Below are 19,659 nucleotides of genomic sequence, written 5' to 3' on the forward strand. Positions count from 1 at the left end.
GTGGTGGTGGTGGTGGTGGTGTGGCCGGTACCGGCGGGTCGGAGGCGGCGGTGGCGCTGGACGAGCTCCGCTCGTGGTGGGAAGTGCCGGCCATCGCGCACTTCTGCTCGCTCTTCCGCACCGCCTTCCGCCTGCCCGACTTCGAGATAGAGGTGAGACCCCGACACCCGTCCCCCTCCGGGGGGACCCGGCCCGGCCCCGTGCCGCAACTCCGCAAACTTTCCCCGAGCTCCCCCCCCCCCACCCCACGGTGCCGGTGCCGGCGGGGCCGCATTGTTCCGTCGGGCACCCGGCCGCACAAAGCTGGGGCTGTCCCCGTGCCGGGGGGGGTGTCCCCGTGCCCGGCCCCAAATGTTGGGGGCGGGAGGAGGGCACGGCACGGTGCTCCCCCCCCCGCCCCAACCTCCCCGGGGTCCCCCCGGTGCGCGGGGGCCGTGCCCTTTGTTGGGGCCGGGGTCCCCGCCTGGCTGCGCTTTGTGCCGGGGGCTCGGGCACCTCGCCCGCCCTCCGCCCCGAGGGAGCGGCGCGTTTTGGGGCCCTTTTGCGTGTTTTTCCTCCCCAACTTTCTTGTTTGAGTGCGTGTTTTTGTTTTGTTGGGGCGGTTGCTGTTAATTTCTGCGCGTGTGGGTAAGCGCGCTGCGAGTGTTTTCTGCTCGGGCAGAAAACACTCAATGTTACCAACAAAGTGCGTCCTGGTAGTGGGAAATCTTTTGTGCTGGCTGTGAAAAGCTATTCTTGCCGGCACATTGGCAATAAACCGGGTGAATAACATGGTGGCGTGTGTTTTTTAAGACAGTAATTGCCCCCTGAATGCGAATTCCAAAGATGCTTAAAAGTTCAATAGGATGTGCGAAGCCCTAAAGAGCAAAACTCCTTGAGCAGGATGTGAATTTCTGAAGAGGGGGAATCCCTTATGCGGTGCGAAATCTTGAAAGGGGATAAGGTCTCTCAATGATGCAACTTCTTGCGAAAGGGAACTCCCCTCCCCCTCCTATTGATGCAAACCCATTAAAGGGGGAGGCTCTCCGGGCCCAGCAGCGCAAAGTCTTGAAGGAACCTGAATTTACAATGATAAAAGGGCCGAGGCACTAGCCTTTCACCTTTGGAGGCAATTAGCATCTGGCTTGCTTCACAGGCGAAGTAAATGTGGGCTCCCCTTTGGTTCCCGGAGCACGCTTGGGACGGGGGAGTTGCCATCGCTTGGAACAAATTGCCCCTGCTTTTTGGGGGACGAGGAGCGGGCGCAGGTTGCAGAGCAAGGACTGGCCCACCAACAACGTCGCCAGAACCCGCGCCTGCGAGGACCTGTGGTCGTTTGCACAAACGGGCTGTAAAGGATGGGATTTTTGCGAGGGACGGTGGAAATCACGGTTGAAGTCGGGATATGCTGTGAGAGGAGAGATTCAGCTGTCGGAAGCTGGTGTCTAAAGGCACGGGGAGTGAATCTTCTCCCTGCACGCCACCAGCAGCCCAGCGCGGGCGGCTTTAGGACTTGCTCTTCCTTGAAGTTCACCATCTTGGTGCCTCTTCCAGTCCCATTCGTGGCTTCAGGGATATGGGAACAGCACGCCGCACAGAGAGCGTACGCAACAGTTCATGGCGTGAAATCAGTGGCCAGCAAAGGGACTTGCAATGCTTCTTGTTTGTTTGTTTGCTTTTCTCTGAAAGCGCTGCTGTGGGAGACTTTTGGTTTGTACCTTACTCAGCTGCAGAAAGGAGGCTCCCCACTTGGTTTCAGAACTGGTGTTCTGGTGTCTGAGATGGGCTTTGCGTTGTGGGGTGCCCGAATGAAATGGAGGTGGTTGTTCTGGGTGTTTAGGGAAGGCTACAACTTGAGGCAGCGCTGGAAAACAAAACGGGCAGCCAACAGGCTTCAAGCTGCACTCGTGCACACAAATGAAGTTTTTTTGGTTTAGCTTTGGTTCTTGAGGGGACCGCTTGTGGCTGAAGGGAAGTGGTTCGAGACATTGCTGCCCCTTCCCTCGAAAGATACCATCCCCCAAGGGGAACTGAGGGGTGCAAGCCCTGGTCTGCTTTAATGCCAAGTAAAACAGGTGGCTTGAGCAAGCCTGTGTTGAACTGGAAATGGAAAGCTCACGCAGCTGGGGGTTTCATCTGAAGAGTGCTGATGCTCAAACTGCTGGAGGTTCATGGCAAATGCTTGTCCGACTGTGTCCCTCATCTCCGATGTCTTATCGATGGGTGCTGTCAGCTCTTGCTGATGGTGGGAGAGCTGAGCTCTCCTCTCTAGTTAAAATTGCTGGGTGGATCTGGTTTTTACTGATGTTACTGTATCTCAGGTGGCTTTGGTTCTGAACTCTTAAAACATTATTGCAAAGGCAAAAGTTTTAAACAAACCCTGATTTGTTTGTAACAAGTATCCCCTGCCCTCCCAGTTGTGCTGATGTTAGCACGCTGTGAGTGTCTCTGCCGCAACCACGGCAGTCCCCAGAGCAGACAAAACCTGATCTTCCATATGTTTATTTATTTTTTTTTCCTTTCCTTTTTAAAGAATAAAAAGCTGTAGCTAATTTTTCTTCTTTCTTCCCTCTCTCTGATTTCTCTTCTGGTAGTTCTGCCCGTATTTTGTTGCAAGGCTCGGTAATGATAGGCCATCTGGACCCATCCCTCTCATACCAAGCAGATTTGCCTATGGTATTTGAGAAGTTTGGGGACTTTAGTACAGTGAGGCAGCGCAGAGCTCTTTCTTTTATTTTATTTTTTTTTTCCTTTTTAAACGCAGCCCTTTTGCCCTACACTTATTGGTCTGAAAGAAAGTGAAGCTTCCAGATGTGGGCTGCCATCCGCAGCTGCACGCGGCAGAAACCTGGGAAGCAGATGTTTTGTTTTCTTTTCCCCCGGACCAGCGAGCGGCTGGGGAAGGGGTGTCCAAAACTGGAATAAAGGAGCGCATCCATCAGGCCGGGCGCTGGGCATTGTTCTGGGGAGGGGGTGGGCGCAGGCGGCCCCCATGCTGGCTCCGGCAGATGCAGGCGCCTGGCGAGGAGGCGCGGGGCTCCTGCGCTTTTCAAACCTCGGTGAGCTGGGGAGGGGGCAGCCACCACCGGGTCAAAAGTTCAGTGGGACAGCCGCGAGCACACGCGTGTGTGCCAGGACGTGGCCGGGTCCACCCGTGTGTCTGCACCCGAGAGCGCTGCTGTCATTGGACTTGTTTTTTAATCCTGCCCCCACCGCCACCCCCTCAAATGGCCGCCGTGTCAGCCATCTGCCGTGCAAAACTTCCACGCCGCTCCAAAAGTGGACTTCTTGCCCTGCTGCTTCGGTTGCGGCTTCCTTCTCGGTGCCTTGGGAAACCTGCGTGGGGTGGGTTTGTCTTTACCTACTCCAACAGCACTCCAGTCAGGAGAAGATCTGTTCACACCAGGTGTTTTAAAATATATAGATATGTATTTCGCGTGGCCTGCCTACTTAGAAAGGATGCTTTCCACAGTCAGGTTGGTGCATGTGAGGATAGGAAGTGTTTTGTTTTCCTCTTCAAGACTGGCCTGTAACATGGGACACCTCTCGTGACAAAGCATCTCCTGGACTCGTGCCCTTCCCTCTGTGACAGAAATATCATCCTGGCAGCTGCGGGGATTGCTTGGGTAGAAAAATATTAGGAGAAAATTTAATGTTTTCAACCGTGTTTCAGCACAACTTAAAGAATAAGAGAACTGGAGAGGAGCCAGCGTGGCGCGGCCACCCAGCTCTCTGGCATGTGCTCCTGGGAGCTCTGGGCTAAAACATTTGGGAACTTCTGCCTGGGTAGGTCGAGGGGAGGTGACTTTTGAGAACGTGCTTGAAAATAGTCAAAACATTGTTGTTAACTTAGTTTATTTGGAAAAGGGGAAAAGCCACATTACGTAGGGAAAACATAAATCTTTTCCTGTGGTTTTTAAAAGCGCCTTTGGGCAAATTGCCTCTGCTGCTAACTTTGCTGTGGCTCTAAGATGCTTTTCCTCTTTTCCTCTCCCTTCCTTATGCTTCAGGCTCTGGCTCTACCTTTAGCTGTGCTCCTGCTGCCCAAAGACAGGGCACTGCTGCTATTGCACACCTTTTTCTTCCTACAGCGCAGTATCCGCCATACCAGCCCATGAACAGGCTCTTTCTGTCGGGGAATATGATGTGGCTGTTACAGACCAGTGGCTACTACTGCTCCCATGGGTCCCCAGGGGGAGGAGGAAGAGTGTGGAGAGAAGGGGGATCTGTGCTGCTGCCTGCAGGCTGTGGCTGTGTGAAGGAGTGAGCACAGAACAGGGGATTTCTTCTACCCCCGCAAACCAGATGGAGCTTGGAAAGCCAAAAACTTTTAACTCACCGACTTTTAGGTGCACTCACATTTTAGTACTCTGGAAAATGTGCCCTTTTTTCCTAGTGAGGAGTGGATGGCCAAATGCACTTTGACCTCTACTGTCCTGTTTTGCTAGGTCCTACTGAAACTTCTGGCCCAGTACTGCATTGTTCTTTGTGTTACAGTAGCATCTACGGCACCTACTGATCCCTGAGGTCAGAGGATGGCTAAGAAGGCCAGGTAGTTTCTGACTGGGAGAATTTAGGATCTAATTAAGATAAATGTGACAAGTAGGTGTAACAAGCTGACTAAAATGTAATTGAATTTGTGTAGGTCAGCTCTACTTGTACAAGGTAAGTCCGAGCTAGTTTAAGCACCTCTTCTGTAGAGTATTTCAGGCATCAGGATGTGCCTCTTGCCATCTGCCCATCGGTGGTAGGCATCTTAGAAATTTGAATATCAAGTGGAAAAAATGGCTGAAATGCAGGGTGAGTACTGTTTTTATTGTTCCTCCTACCCGTCCCATTGACGTTTGGTTTTGATGATCCTGCGCCGGCGCGGTCTCGTTCCTCTTACCGCATCTCTTCCAGCAGCAGCTCTTCTGCTGCCTTACTTATTCTGTTCATAATAGAATCGTTAGCACTCTGAATGTCAGTATTGGGCTCTAGAGTTCATTGAGATTAATGGAGGGGGAGGCAGAGAGATACTTCTCAGAGCTGTTGTTTCAAGTGGTCTGCAAATTGGAAAGCATTATATCAGTTTACATTTCAAATGCAAGTCACATTTTTCACAACTGTAGATCTTAAACTTTTTAACAAGTGTTTACATTTTGTATAATGAGACTCTACTATAATTGGATACAAAAAAAAGGAATATGTGGTTTAGGAGTCTGATACGTGAGTTAAAACATTATCTTAAGTCCCTGAAAAGAAATGAGAAGTGACTGTGCGCAGAAAAAAGGGTGTCTGAACAATGGGTAAGGAAGGTTATTTTGACAGCAACATTTTGAATGGATCTGACATAGGTGACAGGGAAGTCAGAACGACTGTAGCAGTCAAAGGCAGAAGAGAAAGAGGAAGTATGTATAAATTTCAGAGATTTGGATAGAGTGCGTAGTTTGATAATCACGGATTTTCTACAGCATTGTTAGTTGGAGGCAACTAACTAACTACCTCTTCCACCAACACCACTGACTGGAAATTGTATCTGTTAGCTGAAATGTTTGTGTGCCCACAAGTTAAATGGTTTAAGCTGAATTTGTTTTAAAACCAATTTAAGATAATCTGGTGTAAATCTTTCCCTGCTAGGGAAAAAAAAAATATGCTCTGTATAGTAGCTTAAATCTGACTTAGCGGTTTGCTTTGTTTACAGAGTCTTGACTACCACAAACCTGTACCAATTTAATGAAGCTGATGTAAACTTGTGCACAGCGCATCTAAATTAGGCTTCGAGTTTGTTCTTTTTGGAATTTGCTCCAACTAAACCAGCTAAAAGTAACACCTTAAAAGTGTTGCAGCTTTATGTGTAGACCTGCTTAACTGTGGTCTTTCTCTCCCTACAAATAATACCGCAGAGCTGTGCCATTCTGCCCCTGGCATCTGTTAAGTGCCTGCATGAAGGGTGAAGAATTAACTTTTGTAATGGCAATGGATGCTTTCATAGACTTCTTTCAGGCAAAATCTCTGCAAGAAAAAGGCTGGGGAGAAACAACAACAGCCAGGGAGTTAAAAGTTCCTGAATTAAAAGTTTATAGTTTAAGTCTTATTGTAGGTATTTATGAAAATTATTTTTCCCCCTCGTTACCAGCAGAAACAGCATCTGCTGTGATGGCGAGAACAATGCAGCCCAGTGATTCCTCCTTCCTTACAGTAGAGAATCCTGTTAAACACACAACACTGTGCCTTAGAGTGTATCCTTTCAGCAGGCTTGTTCCTTTTAATGGGTGCCCATTCCTGGGGTCTCCATTGTTTCACCAACAATGGCACTGGGGGCAGCTGATTTGGTTGACAGAAAATGTGTTAATTTAACAGATCTATTCCCTTTAGCAAGTCTCCTTCCTATTGTGTCCCAGTTCTCCCCAGTTCCTTGGAAGGAGGGCCAGGCTAGCATGCTCTGTGAGGTGGAGTATTCCTGCAATTAGGAGGGGTTTGCAGCCTTTTGTGTGAGGAGGAGAAAACAGCTGAGAGGGAAAAGTGATTTTAGTGCATTTTGCTTGTTTCCAGAGCATGTGTTTTTACTGTGTTTTCATGCACTTTGCGTATGTGTGTGCTTTTAAGTTGGCCTTTATGGGGGACGGGGGAGTAGTTCGATGCTACAGGCCTACTGCAGCCCAGGTCTTTGCTCTGCGAGCGCTGCTCAGAGGTGGCCCAACAGCCACACGCGGCAGGCAACTCCTTTACAAACTCCTTACATTTTATAAATGCCTAGCTGAAACGCCAGCTTTCCACTGAGTAAAAAAACAATACTGCTAGTATACTCCATGGTAGCGAATACCAAAAGATGTGAACCACGAGGGGCATGTTTTAGACCACCTCTGTTGTGGGACCAGCCACCAGATTAACACCAGCTTAAGGGTGGTTTGAACAGCGCAGCCTCTTCGTGCTAGGTGTACTTAAACTGGTTCAGCTCTTAACTATGTTGAAGTAGTGACTTAGTGACAGGATGGTTTGGGCACCACTAAGGCAGTTGTGGGACCTGAAGCTTTGGTGCCATGGGCTTCTGCTGCCAGAAGGGAAATCCTGCTGCCTTTCAGGTTCTTGCCCCAGCACTACTTCTGGTGCTGTGGCTCTTGGGTGCTGTGAAATGATGCTGGGACACAGCAGCAGCACGTGGGACCTCATGGTTTTGGTGGCCATCAGATGCCAAGGTGGATCCACCATGGCTCTTAAAACTGCATCCTTAACTTAGTTTGGTCCTGGGGCAGGTGATGCAGAAGGACTGTTGGAGGGTCTTTTTCCTCCTCTTTGGTAAAGCCATCAGTCAGTTCTCTGGCTCTTTCCAGTGAAGCCTGCTCTAAAGGAGACAGAGCTTTGTACAGCCAAAGGACTGGAAGGCAAAGTTGGCTTCTTCATTTCTGGTGAACCCTGTACTCAGCAAGTTGTGGCAGCAAAAAAATATTTATATATCCATAACACAAAGCAAAGAGCTTTTTCTTTCTTGCTTGGGTTTTCTGTTTGTTTGTTTTAGGAGGCAAAGGGTAAGGGTTCAATTTACGAGCTTGACTCTTAATAGAGCTTGTCATTGTTGCTAATATAAAACAAATGATGAGCATGGGAGAGGAGTGAAGGCTCCCCCTTCTGGTGTGCTGTGAAGGTTTAAACATGAAAAACTAAGGAAGAAAGCCCAGTAAGCAAGACCCCTGCCACGTTTTCTGTGGTATTTTAAGACCTCACTTGGGCCTAACACTTGCTGAATTAAGCCTGCTATCTAGCTTGCATCAAGACACCCAAATAAGTAATAAGGGCACTGTAAAAGGGAAAGGCAAATGACATTGCACTTAAAAGTAAAATCTGTCAGGTTTCATACAGGTTCCCAGCCTGGACAGCCTCGTATGTCCCCACAACTAACTTATTCCAATGCTCTTCTTTGCTTTTCCTCTCTTCCATTGTTTTCCTGTAAGGCTCATTACTCATCCCATGCAACTCACCTGTTAGCCAAGCCCTGAGCAGCCAAGCGGGCTTGTACATGTGTTTGGGGTGATTGTGCAGGGGGTAGATACGGTGAGCAACCTGTATAGAAACTGTGTTCAGAACTTCTGCCCTCCCATCACTCATAGCTGAGTCAGACAAATTCAGAAGTTATTAATGGCTGGTGGATGGAGAAATGTGCACAAGCAGTAGTACTTTGGGATTTTTAGACAAGCTTTCTGAAAATCTTGACATAAAGTCTAGTGTTGAGTACCTTTGAAATTTGAAGGATTTCAGGGGGTTAGAGAACTGACTTTGTTTTTCTATTTTTGTGGTGTTCAGTGGATGGCCATCTTCACTGTTTCGTTAGTGTGGGCTCACACGTGGTGTCTGTTAAAAGCTGATGATGTGAATTCTCAAGCATTTGTCCCTTATTCTTCACTGATGGTGGTCAAATGGCTCACCCGGGTTAAAAAAAAAAAAAAAATTTTTTTTTTTTTTTTGAGTTAGTTTAACTGGGACCAGTTCCCCAAGGTGGTTTGGTGCATAGCCCTGCAAAGGGTTGCACCAGCAGGGTTGAAGCAGTGGCACAGGAATGGAAACAGGCAGTGGGGAGGGGAAGGGCTTTTTATAGCTGACCCTTCTGCTGAAAGCAATGCTTATCACCCTGCAGTCGGGGGTAGCAGGTGGAGCGAAACTGCACAGGTAGCAAGAGGTCATGCAGCAAGGGGGGCACCTGGGGAAGAGCCCTGACAAGCCTCTGTGAAAGGTTTAGGGGGTTGGTTTTTGGCACTAAATGAAAGCTTGCTGTATTTCTTTTCTAACCAGAATGTTAACTTAAAGAAAAAATGTTTAAGTTAAATGTTGATGGTGGTTTTTTGCTCCTTCTGAAGTCAGACCTGATCATGCAGTTGAAATCAGTTGATTTCATCTCAGTGTAGCTGACTGTAGTGCACAAAAACATTCATGAAAAGTTTGTCTGATAGTCCTTCTTAGAAATTCAGGTTTTTCTTTTTCCAGAAAAGAAACACAAACCACACTTTATTCCCCCCACACCCCCCCAAAGTTTCTCTTAGGCACTGGTCATCCAGCATATGCAGGCATCTAGCCATCGGGATTTGCTTGCCCATGCTGAAGAAGCCTGATTGTAGGACAGGGCAGCCGTGTAGAATAAACACGAAATAGCAGTCTCGGTTTCTTTTCTTTCAGCCTGATACAAGGTGCCGAGGCACAGAAGACTATTTTGCCCTTAAGATAATTGTGTGTTGGAGAGGATCAAAGGGCTTGAGGGTTTTTTTGGTTGAAAGGGGATTTTCTCCATGGACAGCTGCAGTAGTGCATTAGTACCGCAATGGATTATCTTTCCATGATCTGTAGGATCTCAACCAGCTATCGGGGGCCCCACTGAAGGCTGTTGCTTGGGGGAGGCAGAGTGAAAGTCTCCTGTAACAGGGAGACCTGCAGTGCCGGGGAGCTCGGAGCACTCGACTCCCCCTGCCCCGGCAGGGTGGTGCTGGATATTCTTAGACCGCAGATAGTGTTGTGGAGCATGGAGAAAGGGAGCGCGGCGCTTGGTTATGATTAACTGCAGCTGATGCCCTACATCCACCCTGCTCTCTGATGGAAGTGCTTATTAAGGAATGTGAGAAGGGAGCTGATTCCAGCTGCTGCGGTGTCCTGTAAAGGGCAATGTGTAATTTGGGAGGGTGTTACGAGTCCCTCGGCGGAACAAACCACTCGCTGTAGTAAGTGTCTGACCTGCCAAATGCCCGGACTTTCTCATTTTGGGGAGTTTTGGATGGCGGCTGATCTGCAAATAGCCATGGCATTGCAAGGGAGTCCCTTCACGTATGTGGTTGGGTATCTGCATCCTGCTCCTCACGGCCTGGCTGTGGCAAGGGTGGTGAGAGGGGCTGGGGCAAGGGCTCGGTGCTATCAGAGGTGGAGATCAGGTCATGCTGTGCCTCTCCGCCCTGCTCCAGTGCCGGGGGACCGGGGCTGGAATGTGCCCTGCCACCGGCTGCTGGGGAACGCTGGTCCCCAGGTGGCTGCTGTAGTTGCTTGTGCTTCAGTCGGGCTCAAATTGCATCTGCACGCTGGTTAATAAGTGGTGAAGTGGGACCGCCTCGGCAGGCCCTGTCGAATGTGTTTCCTTAGGTAGCAGGACCTCAGGAACACGAGAGTAACGATGGTATCTTCCTAGGCAACAAACCTCAGCATCTTCAGAAATCTTAGCTCATGTTAATGACATAAGTTTTATCTCTTTGTAGCTAGCAAAGCATGAGCCAGGAGGATCCCAGCTTTGGATTTCAGGGCTGAGGTGTTTTTTATTATTATTATTATTTTTATTTTTTCAGAATGGGAATTTAGGAAAACTTGTCTTTTGCTAATTGCAAGCGGGACTGGTTTCAGAATTAAGGGATCGCCATATGATGTTGTTGTTTTTCCTCAGAGAAGTAACTACAATTTATAATCACTGCCTAGTCTGTAGCCAGTTGGCAGGAAGGCTGTTGTGAAGGGATTGATTATTAGTGGATGCTTCATTGTGCTGTCCAAGCCTGAATTTCTTGATCTAACCAGTTTCCTTCACTTGGAATGGCTGCAGTCAGCAGAGGGGAGAGAGGGAGATGCGTCTTCCCGTTTGGCAGTCCTATTTCTTGTTCGTGGGATATGCTCGGGAAAAAAGGGTCAACAAAAAGTGTCAACACTTCAGCGTTCTCATAGAAAGCCAGCTGTCTAGCTGGCTGTCTGGAGACTGCCTGCAATTTTTCTGCTCCCTCTTGGGATTCTCTCTGTAAGCACATTCATTTTCAGTGCGGTGGCTTAACAAAACTATTGCTGCTTAGTGTGAGCATCCTGGAGGCTGTGTTTCTTTTCCTGGGAAATGCACCGGGAGAGGGCAAGTGTCACCAGGAAGGTGATCTTGCTCTCAGAAATGAGGATGCTTGCCCTGCAAAGCAAAGGCGCCCTGGCAGCTGTGACAATATTAGCTGAGTTAGCATTTAAACTGGCAGCAGAGGACATGCAGAAGTACACTCGCAGCAGCGTAGGCTTGAGCTTGGACAGCATCGTCTGCTGGGCTCCTTGGGTAAATACTCGGGTGGCTTGGTCGTGCTGAACCACATCCTGCTGCAGCTACTGTGATAAACCTGGGCCGTCTAATTAAAAGTTAGCATGGGTGCAGCTGTGCTGCTCCAGTCCAGTAGAATGAAAGGGGTCTGAGCAGGAGCTGGAGTGCAAGGGGCCATTCCAGAAAGTGTTGTGGTGGGCTTGGGCTGCTCACCACGGCTCGGCGCCGTAGCCGGGCTGCTGGCACCGGGGAGAGGCTGAGCCGCAGCAGCTGGGAGAGGACAGCTGAGCTAATATGTGAGACGCAGAGGGGTTGGAGACTCCATGCCAGGTCTTGGGAGTACGATCCTAACCCTCTGCTTCTCCTCCTGTCCTCCCCCCACCGCCAAACCCCCTCTTGGGCTGTGTGGAAGTGTCCCAGTTCTTGCAGCTGTGTTAATTGTAATGGGTCATTTAGTCCTAAAATCCCTGTTTAAAAGGGGCAAGTCCTTGCCTCGTGTGACAGCTGCCGCCTTGCACTTTTCCCCAGGCTGGAAATAACTGCATATGACACAGGAGCAGAGAGCGGCGTGGGGGAGGGAGGGAGGAGGCTTTCTGGCTTCCTCTTAGTGCTATAATGGCTTTGCTGTGTGACTCTTTTCCCATGTGGACCATAGCAGAGTCATGCCCCACATATTTAGCAGATCTCTCGGTTGGCAGTGCCTAGGCGGTACGGTACACAAATGGCCTCGCGCTCTTCGGGCTCTTGGTTCCTGACCAACTGGGGTATTCTTGGGCATCGGGGAGCGCGAGGGAAGGGGCGCGTGGTGGTGACGCTGGACGCTTGCCTGGAGCATCATGGAGCCTCTCCGGAGCAAATGTGCTCGCCCGTCTGGAAGGGAGAGCTGTGCTGTTTTCCTTCCAAAGGCAGAGGCGAGAGAGGGAAGGTGGAAAGGTTTTCCATCTCCTGCTGCCATCCCCTCCCCAAAATCCAAAAGCCTGAAGCCCATGGAAACCTGGCCAGCTTTTCCTTCTAGCTGAAGGGCTGTCTCCTGATTGGAATGACAGCTTTGAACTGGAAGACATTATTTCATTAGCGTGCTAATCAGATACAGAGATTACCTGATTGGCTACTTAATAATTAAATGAAGTTGCCTGTAATTCTTTGAGCACACAGAGAACTAATTAAATTAACCCTTCACTGCCCTGAATGCCTGGGGTGCACTTGTGTGAAATGGAGAGGGCAGCTTCTCCAGTGGGGAGACTGTGAGCAGAAGGGGACAATGGTAGTGATGCAGCCAGTGCTGGACAGCCAAGGTGGTCCTTTCTTATCAGTAGCCTTACAAGGAGAGGATGATAGGCAGTTTTACCCTCCAGTTTATTTGGAGTTTGGTCTACTAGGTTGATGATCTGTATGTATGGCAATGTTCTTTGGGGTCATAACCCCAAATAGCCCAAAGAATGCGCTGTGATTATGGAAGCTGGTGCCCAGGTATGCACTGTAAACCAGCCACAGCTTTGTGTCACCTGATGAAAAGGGTCAGTGACAGATGATGCACTTTGCAGTCCTTTAGGAGAAACAGTCAAGTGGAGATCAGAAGATGGTCTCCTGCACTTCCAAAGTGGTCTTCCTTCTCCCCACTGACATGCAGCCCCAAGCAAGCTAGGTATCTCATGCATTTGACAGGATTCCACTAATTAAACTTGTTGGTCACCTATTTCTCTCTACATTTTCAGTGGATGCTTGAAGAACTGCACTTTGCTCAAGTTTACAGGAACACAAGCATATTCTGTTATTGTTTGAGGAGGACGCAGTTACATTAGTGCCACAATTTTATTAAAGATTTAAAAATGAATGTGCAAAGAGTAGTAAATAGCAAGCTTCCCTGTGTTTTCCAACCCCAATGCTGTGCTTGAGCTCTCAGTTTCTGTAATGGCAGAGGTGTGGCACAGTTTGAAATTTATAGTGAAATGCTAATTTGTTATAACTCTTGCCTATACTTACAAGTATATTGCTATACCATTGAAGACCAATTATTTCATTACTGGAGTGAATAGTGAACACCTATAATAATTTTTTGTTTGTAGCCCTGAATGCTAGGTTGCTGCAGCAGGAAAGCCACCTTATAGTAATGCAGTGCTGCTCCCTTGCTGCTGTCGCCTTCTAGACTCTGCCCATACATGTTAAAATGAAACTGTCAAATTAAACACATTTCACTGTCATCCAAGACTTAACTTGGCAGTAAAAAGCCCTTGGACCTTCTGGCCCAAGTTAACCGTGGCTGGCTTCAGCTACCCCAGTAAAGTATTGCTGCTCTTCTATTTGGGGCATGTAGTATTGCTTTTTCCTTACCTATAGTCCCCATTGCTGGACCTGTCCTCTTCCACTCCACCAAAGACTGGTGGTAGCGGTAGTGCCCTCAGAGTCGGCTAGTCCTCAGTGGAAGGATAAATATCTGAGGCACTGCTTAGTCCTTAAAATCTGGTTTCCACACGACAGGCAGCCTGAAATGTCTGTGAAAGCAGGTCAGGAGACAGAAGAAAACAGGGACGGTGCAAAGCAAAAGGACAGCTTTTGGGGTAATTAGATGGTTGCGATGACCTGTCCAGTAGGGAGCATTCAGTTGTGAGAAATGATCCGCCCTATGTTGACTATCTATAGATTTAGGTATGTTGACATGGTTTGAAAGATCAGAGTAAGCACAGAGAAGGGCTATAGAGCCTGGAGATAGCACATCCCTATTATCAGATCCCTGATACTCCCCTTTCACAGGAGGCTGTCAGACCTGCCTGCCTCTCGGGCTGACCTCTCCTGCCCTTTCCATGCACCCCGCACCATCCAGAGGAGACCCCAAGCCCCAGTATCCACCTCTTACTCTTCTCCTGGGTCCCTGGGAAGTTGTGGGCAGGTGTAGGAAGGAAAAGTGTGGGTTCTGGGGGGGGGGGGGGGGGCGGATAAAGAGTGTGTTAGCACATGGTAGGGTCAGACTTCAGCCCAGCTGCAGAAACCGTTTAGGTTTTAGTGTTATTAATATTTGATGTCATTCTGTTGTAAAAGAGCAGTGAGTAAGGCTAGCAGGTCTGTGCCTAGCCTGTTGTTGCAAGAAACATATATTCTGAGGAGATCTTCTGAAACAAAGAATATTCTGGTGTGTGGTAGAAGCGGCCGTTTAAATGCATCTAACCATAAGGATATTGCCTGCCAGCAATTTTGATACCAGAGCTTGAGGCATGCTCACGTGGGGAAAATCCTGCTCTACCGGGCAGAGCCTGAATGCCAGAGATTTGGTTTGGGGATGGAGCTCAGGGAGGCTTTTTACCTCTTCTGTCCTCCTCTTTGTTTTTGTTTATGGGTTTACAAAGTCGGATTAGCATTTCAATGTTGTACCTCTGAGGCAAAGGCCCTTGGGGTATGGTGGAAAGCTGGGGAGCTGAGTTGGTTTGGGATTACTGGTCTGTCCTAGCAGAGGTACTTGTCTGGATCTGGTGAGGAGCAAAGCCCGAGGCCTTGTCTGTGTTGGGAATGTGCCCAAATTGCAGCCATCAATCCAGCTGCACTGATGCAAAGTCCTAGGGTAGATGGGCAATGTCACCCTGGACTGTAATTAGCCTTATTCTCAGGCAAGGATAACTTTTATTGTTTTAAAAGGTAGAACAAGTTTTGGGGAAACGCAAGAAGAAAAAAGCTCCAATCCAGAATCTGCTGATTTAATAGAAGATATTACCTCTCCACAGACTTGCATTTGCTTTAATCCTTGGAATCTCCCATCCACGATCCTATTGCTTTAATAGAACAAGATATTGAGTAAAACAGATTTTGTCCTTTTCTGCTCTTTGTGAAGCATAATGCTGCACAGTGGTGCAAATCTGGAATAAGTCCAATGGTTTCAAGCTGATGTACTCCAGATTCATGGTTTAATTGCAGAAAACAGCCTCTCATCTGAAGCTGAATTTTATCTTTGTGATATCCCATTTGGTAACTAGAGATGACTTCTGTGGTCCCCAATCTGTATGCTGAATACGGAGTGCTGCAGAAACAGTACTGTATGGCCTTGTAATGCAAGACGTTTGCATGTGGTTGAACTTGCAAATATAAGTTTACATAAGAAGCTTAAAGAGGATGACTTACAGGCAAGTAATTTCTTATGCTTATTGCTTCTTTATTTGGCAGAAGAAAATTTAAATCTTCCCATTTGTTTGATTAAATCGTTCATGTGGCTTTTTTCCACTTCTTTGAAGGGGGGAACTGTATTCTTTGGGGAAAAGTCCATCTCAGAAAACATTAGCTTGTAGCTATTAGCAAAAACAAAAAGTTTCAAGCCTGAGTAAAATGTGTTTCTCCAAACTAGTTTCACTTCCTTGGTTGTCCAAGTCAACTCCCAAGCTTTTATTCCAATAATGCAATCTTGTAACTGTTAATACTCTGTGCTGCCTCTCTCTTGGTGGTAGGGCACTGGGTGCGCCTTGATTCCTCTCTTCCCTCCACATTGCTGTTTGTCGGCTGTCTGGGAGAGAAGTCGTTCAGGGTGCCAATATGTTAAGCTCCTGAGAGAATGGGGCGAGCTGCGATGGAGGTATTGTTCTGCTGGAAGGTGCTAATTGGCGCTATCAGCCACTTGTTTGATTTCTAGACAATTGCAGCAGCGCTTGAAGCTGTGCCTGGGCTAAACAAATGGCAGGGGCTCTGCGAGTTCCCCCATCTTCTCTTGAGCATGCATCTCCCCTCTACCACCCTCCAATAAAAAATTAAAAAAATGGAGCAGCGATGCACGCGGTTGAGCCAGGAGGATGCACCTGGATGTTGAGCAGTTGGCTGCACGATAGTTATCGCTTCGCTTGTGAACCCTGGCCTGCCTAGCCTGGTGGCTTGCCAAGGGCAGGGTGAGGAGCACAGGATGGCTAGGGGATGCTGAGCTGCCTGGAGATGTTTCTGGCTTCCTTAGGAGCAGAGGAGCAAATGTACTAGGGTGATGTTTCTTTCTGTGACGTTTTCTGGCTAATGGACAGATGCTTGACATTATCTAGGGCAGAGCCCTTCTGTGGGAGAAATACCCAGCTGCCAAATGCAACCTCTTACTTGTACTCTGGGACTCCTGCCCAGAGTGAGGGCCAGCGAGAGTCTCCGTGCACCCTGCAGGAAGGGTGTACAGGCCTGACTTGTGTCCCCAGAAGAGTAGCTTGCTCTTCCTCCACTGGAGAGGAGGAATCCTGTCCCCTGCTGGTCTTTCTGTCAGATATAGCTGGGACCACCCTGATTTTCCAGATGTTTTTTTTTCTTCTTTCTGGATACAAAAACAAGTGCGATGGGTAGTGCCATGTGTGCTGCAGCTTGGGTCTATTTCAGCCTGGGCACGTTTGTGCCTCTTGCCTCCATCAAAAGGTCCAAGGTGTGTTGGACATTACTGAGCCATGCCTTTGTCTGGACTTCCTAGCATTCACGTAGACATGTGCATCTAGCCCCAAACACTTGTCCTTCACGCTCCTTTGGGCATGGTGCAGTGTAGTATTGTCACACTGGTGTCCTACCCTGGGTGTAATGGCTGTGCTTGTCGCTTGGCCGTAACCCTTCGTGGTGTGCCACTGGCTTCATGCTTTTCACACGTGGGGCACAAAGAGAGGAGGCAGCTAGCAAGGAGGGGTGATGCTAAATAGCGAATGAGATGCTGAAGGTGTAAATCATCTGTGAAGAGTATTATGACTGGAAAGCCTGTCCAGATGACTTCAGGAAAGACTGATAAGGGAAATCCAATGTAGAATCATGAAAAATACATAGAAGGATATCTGGAAGTCTCTAGTGTAACCTTCTGCTTGGATCAAGACTTGCCAGCGGTAGATCAGGTTAACCAGTCAGGTTAACTGTGGCCTGGAGGATGCATAATACTTTTCTGTTTTTTGTCTTTCTAATCTCAAGCAAAATAGAGAGAAGAATTGTCACAACAATTGTTTTAAAAGAACATTTAGCACTGCATGGTCTGAAACTAGCTAAGCAATGCTAAAGTTCAGGTTGGGCTGGGGAGGAGCTGGGAAAAGGGTGTTTAGTTCTGAGGTGGTGAAACACCTTTGGTTGGTGATTCTTGAAACTTGCCTCAGACTGCAACTGGTAATAAGGAGCAGTTGAAAACTGCCAGTTCTCTTTCTCATTCAGTAGGGAATAGCTTGTTTTTGAGGCACAGGTTGTTGCCTGTGCGTTGATACCTCACTTCAGGAGTCGTCACGCAAGCACTCAAAATGGGACCTGTGGGTAAGGAGCACATGAAACAGCAGCTGTTGCCTTGCTGGAAACAACTTAGACTAGTCAGGGAGATATATATATATATATATTTTTTTTTTTTTAATTGAGAACAGATAGCTCAGGAGTTCTGTCTGTTGCTTTTAGTTCCTGCATCCCTAGTGGGACTTCTTAGGTGTGTACAAATACTTGTGGGGCCACTCTCAGGTAAGTCAGGGAGGTGATTTGGCTAGTGGATTTTAGAAATAAATAAATAAAAATCCACTCAACTCCCCTTCCCTCCAGTTTATTTTTCACCTGGATTAGTTTTATGAGCTGGCTTATAGAGTGGCCCAGCAAACCATTGTGCCAGCCATGGCATGGTGTAGGATTTGGAATAAGTGGTAGGGATGAGAAAAGGAGCAAGAATAACTCAGTGTTGAAAGTGGACTGTCATGTCAGACTGATTGTGCAGGGTTTCGTCATTGTCAGTGGAGAGAAATTGATCTTTGAGAGATGAGAGGAGTCTATTTTAGACTAGAATGAATCACTCTGAAGGTGTTTCTGCGTGGATGATGGAGAGGAACTGAGTGCGCCAGCTCACACAAGACACCAAACTTAAGCCTTGCTTTTGGACTCTGTTTTAAAAATGTAAATATCAGCATGCCTAATTAATGTCCATAATGCTTCTCCTTCACTGCTGTTGCAAGTATAGAAAATGTCACCAGCTAGAAACAGAATCCCAAACTTCTAACAGGGCAGGTGCAAGCAATATTGAAACCACGAAAATCCCACTGTTAACTATAATGTGATGCGCTGTTAGCTCTGGGGGATGGGGGGAATCTCTTAACTACTTGCCTTTGGGTAGGCTGCCCATAAAATGGAGCTGTTCCTGCATGCTTTTCAGTGTTTGTGTCCTGTAGTGAGTGCTTCAAAGAGCAATATTCTCTGCTTGCCTGCTAATGTAATTTGTACTTGAGCTCAAGTGGTAGCAGTGGTAGAGAAGGTGTCCATTTCAAAACGCTGCTGTGACACGATAGTGAGGGTTTTATTGTGCATTATTGTTTTCTGTGTTGAATCTGATGCTAAACGATTACAAATTCAATTACTTGACAGGAAACTATAGATTTACAGTTGCCTGTGCAACCTTTAATCCATCGCTTGTACCTGCAGACGATGATTGTTTTTAATTACAGGGTCACGTGCTTTTTCCATGGGAGAATGGCAGCGCTCACTTTGTAGGACAGATGGTGCTGAGAGTATAAATCAAGGCTGAGCACTGAATGAAGCTGTTAGCTATATGGTTCTCACCTCATTTACTGAAGAAGTTTGAAGGTGGGCAGGAAATGAGAGACTGGGGCTGCTACAGGAAAAGAAAAGGCTGTCTTTTGGTTAAGTGCATGTGTAGTGCCATGGCATGCTCGCCAGTGGCAAAGCAGCCTTGAGGTCCTTGGCTCTTCTCTCTTTTACTCTTACTCCTCACCTAAGAGATCACATCCCCTTTTTGTCCACCAGTTTTACTTTGTGGGGCCATGCTTATGAAGTGGGGAAAAAATAATTCAGGTTTCAAGCTAAATTCCTGTTTGTTTGTTTTTAACTGGAATATTTCTGGTGGTCTGTTTTAGTCTTACAATGAAGCCCTCAAAGAATGGAAGAGACAAAGGAATAAGGGAGGGTTTTGCTGACAGAAGCATACTTATGTTCAGTCTCAGCACTCATCTCTGTAGCAGGGACCCAGGCTGACTTTAGAGTCTGGCTTTGTGCCCAGTTTTCTGACAAGAAACCTTCATTTGCCCTACTTCACACTCTTGAAGGTGTATTCCCCATACATGTGTTTGGAGGCAGTGCTCTCTGCACTGCCAGTGCAGCTCTGGATGTGTGCTTTCACCCCAGCTGTGGCAACACTGCTGTTTACTGAGATCTTGTAAGAGCTGGGAGAGAATAGGGGATGCCCAGATAGGCTGGCAATGGATTCCAGGTGGCATCATGGATGTGCCCTACAAGTTACAGCATCAGCTGAAGACAGGGCAAAGACTCCTCCACCCCCAGCTGTGCTGCAGAAGCTTGGGGCTGTGTTTCCCTCCGCACAGGGTATGGTTTTGTTTGCTGAATTAGCTAGAGTTTATGTCTGCTGAAGAACAGTGGGTACCTGCCAGTACAAAGCTGAACTGGTGAGAGCTGTTAATTTAAAGTGGCAGAGTTTGTTTATGCCAGGTAGCACTTGGTGACATTTAAGGTTCAGTGTTAAACTCTCTGAAGCTATATTAATGATGTTGTAGCTTTAGAAAGCACTGAGGTCTTGCCGCTGAATTTGGTAATGACAGCCAGATGCCACAGGAAAGAGCCTGCCTGTGGCACAGGTTCTCCTGGCAGCTTTGGTCAGAGTGCCTTTTTCTTTCTTGCTTTCCCTGTTTGGTGTATTGCTACCTTCCCATGCTCTCGCAGACCTAGGAAGACCAACAGTTTAAAGTCTGTGCTGTTCTAAG

The 19,659-nt window shown here is 47.8% G+C and overlaps 1 protein-coding gene across 1 annotated transcript in view; it reads left to right on the top strand.

Moving 5' to 3' along the window:
- The first annotated feature begins 6 nt into the window (after positions 1–6).
- Positions 7–19,659, top strand: part of LOC118178081 (cat eye syndrome critical region protein 2) — a 95,433-nt gene continuing 75,780 nt past the window's right edge. Inside the window, exon 1 of the mRNA XM_035346312.1 lies at positions 7–152. The gene's annotated coding sequence lies outside the window, so the exon portion shown is untranslated. The remainder of the gene's footprint in view (positions 153–19,659) is intronic.

Source organism: Oxyura jamaicensis, chromosome 1 (genome assembly GCF_011077185.1).
Source record: "Oxyura jamaicensis isolate SHBP4307 breed ruddy duck chromosome 1, BPBGC_Ojam_1.0, whole genome shotgun sequence".
NCBI lineage: Eukaryota > Metazoa > Chordata > Aves > Anseriformes > Anatidae > Oxyura > Oxyura jamaicensis.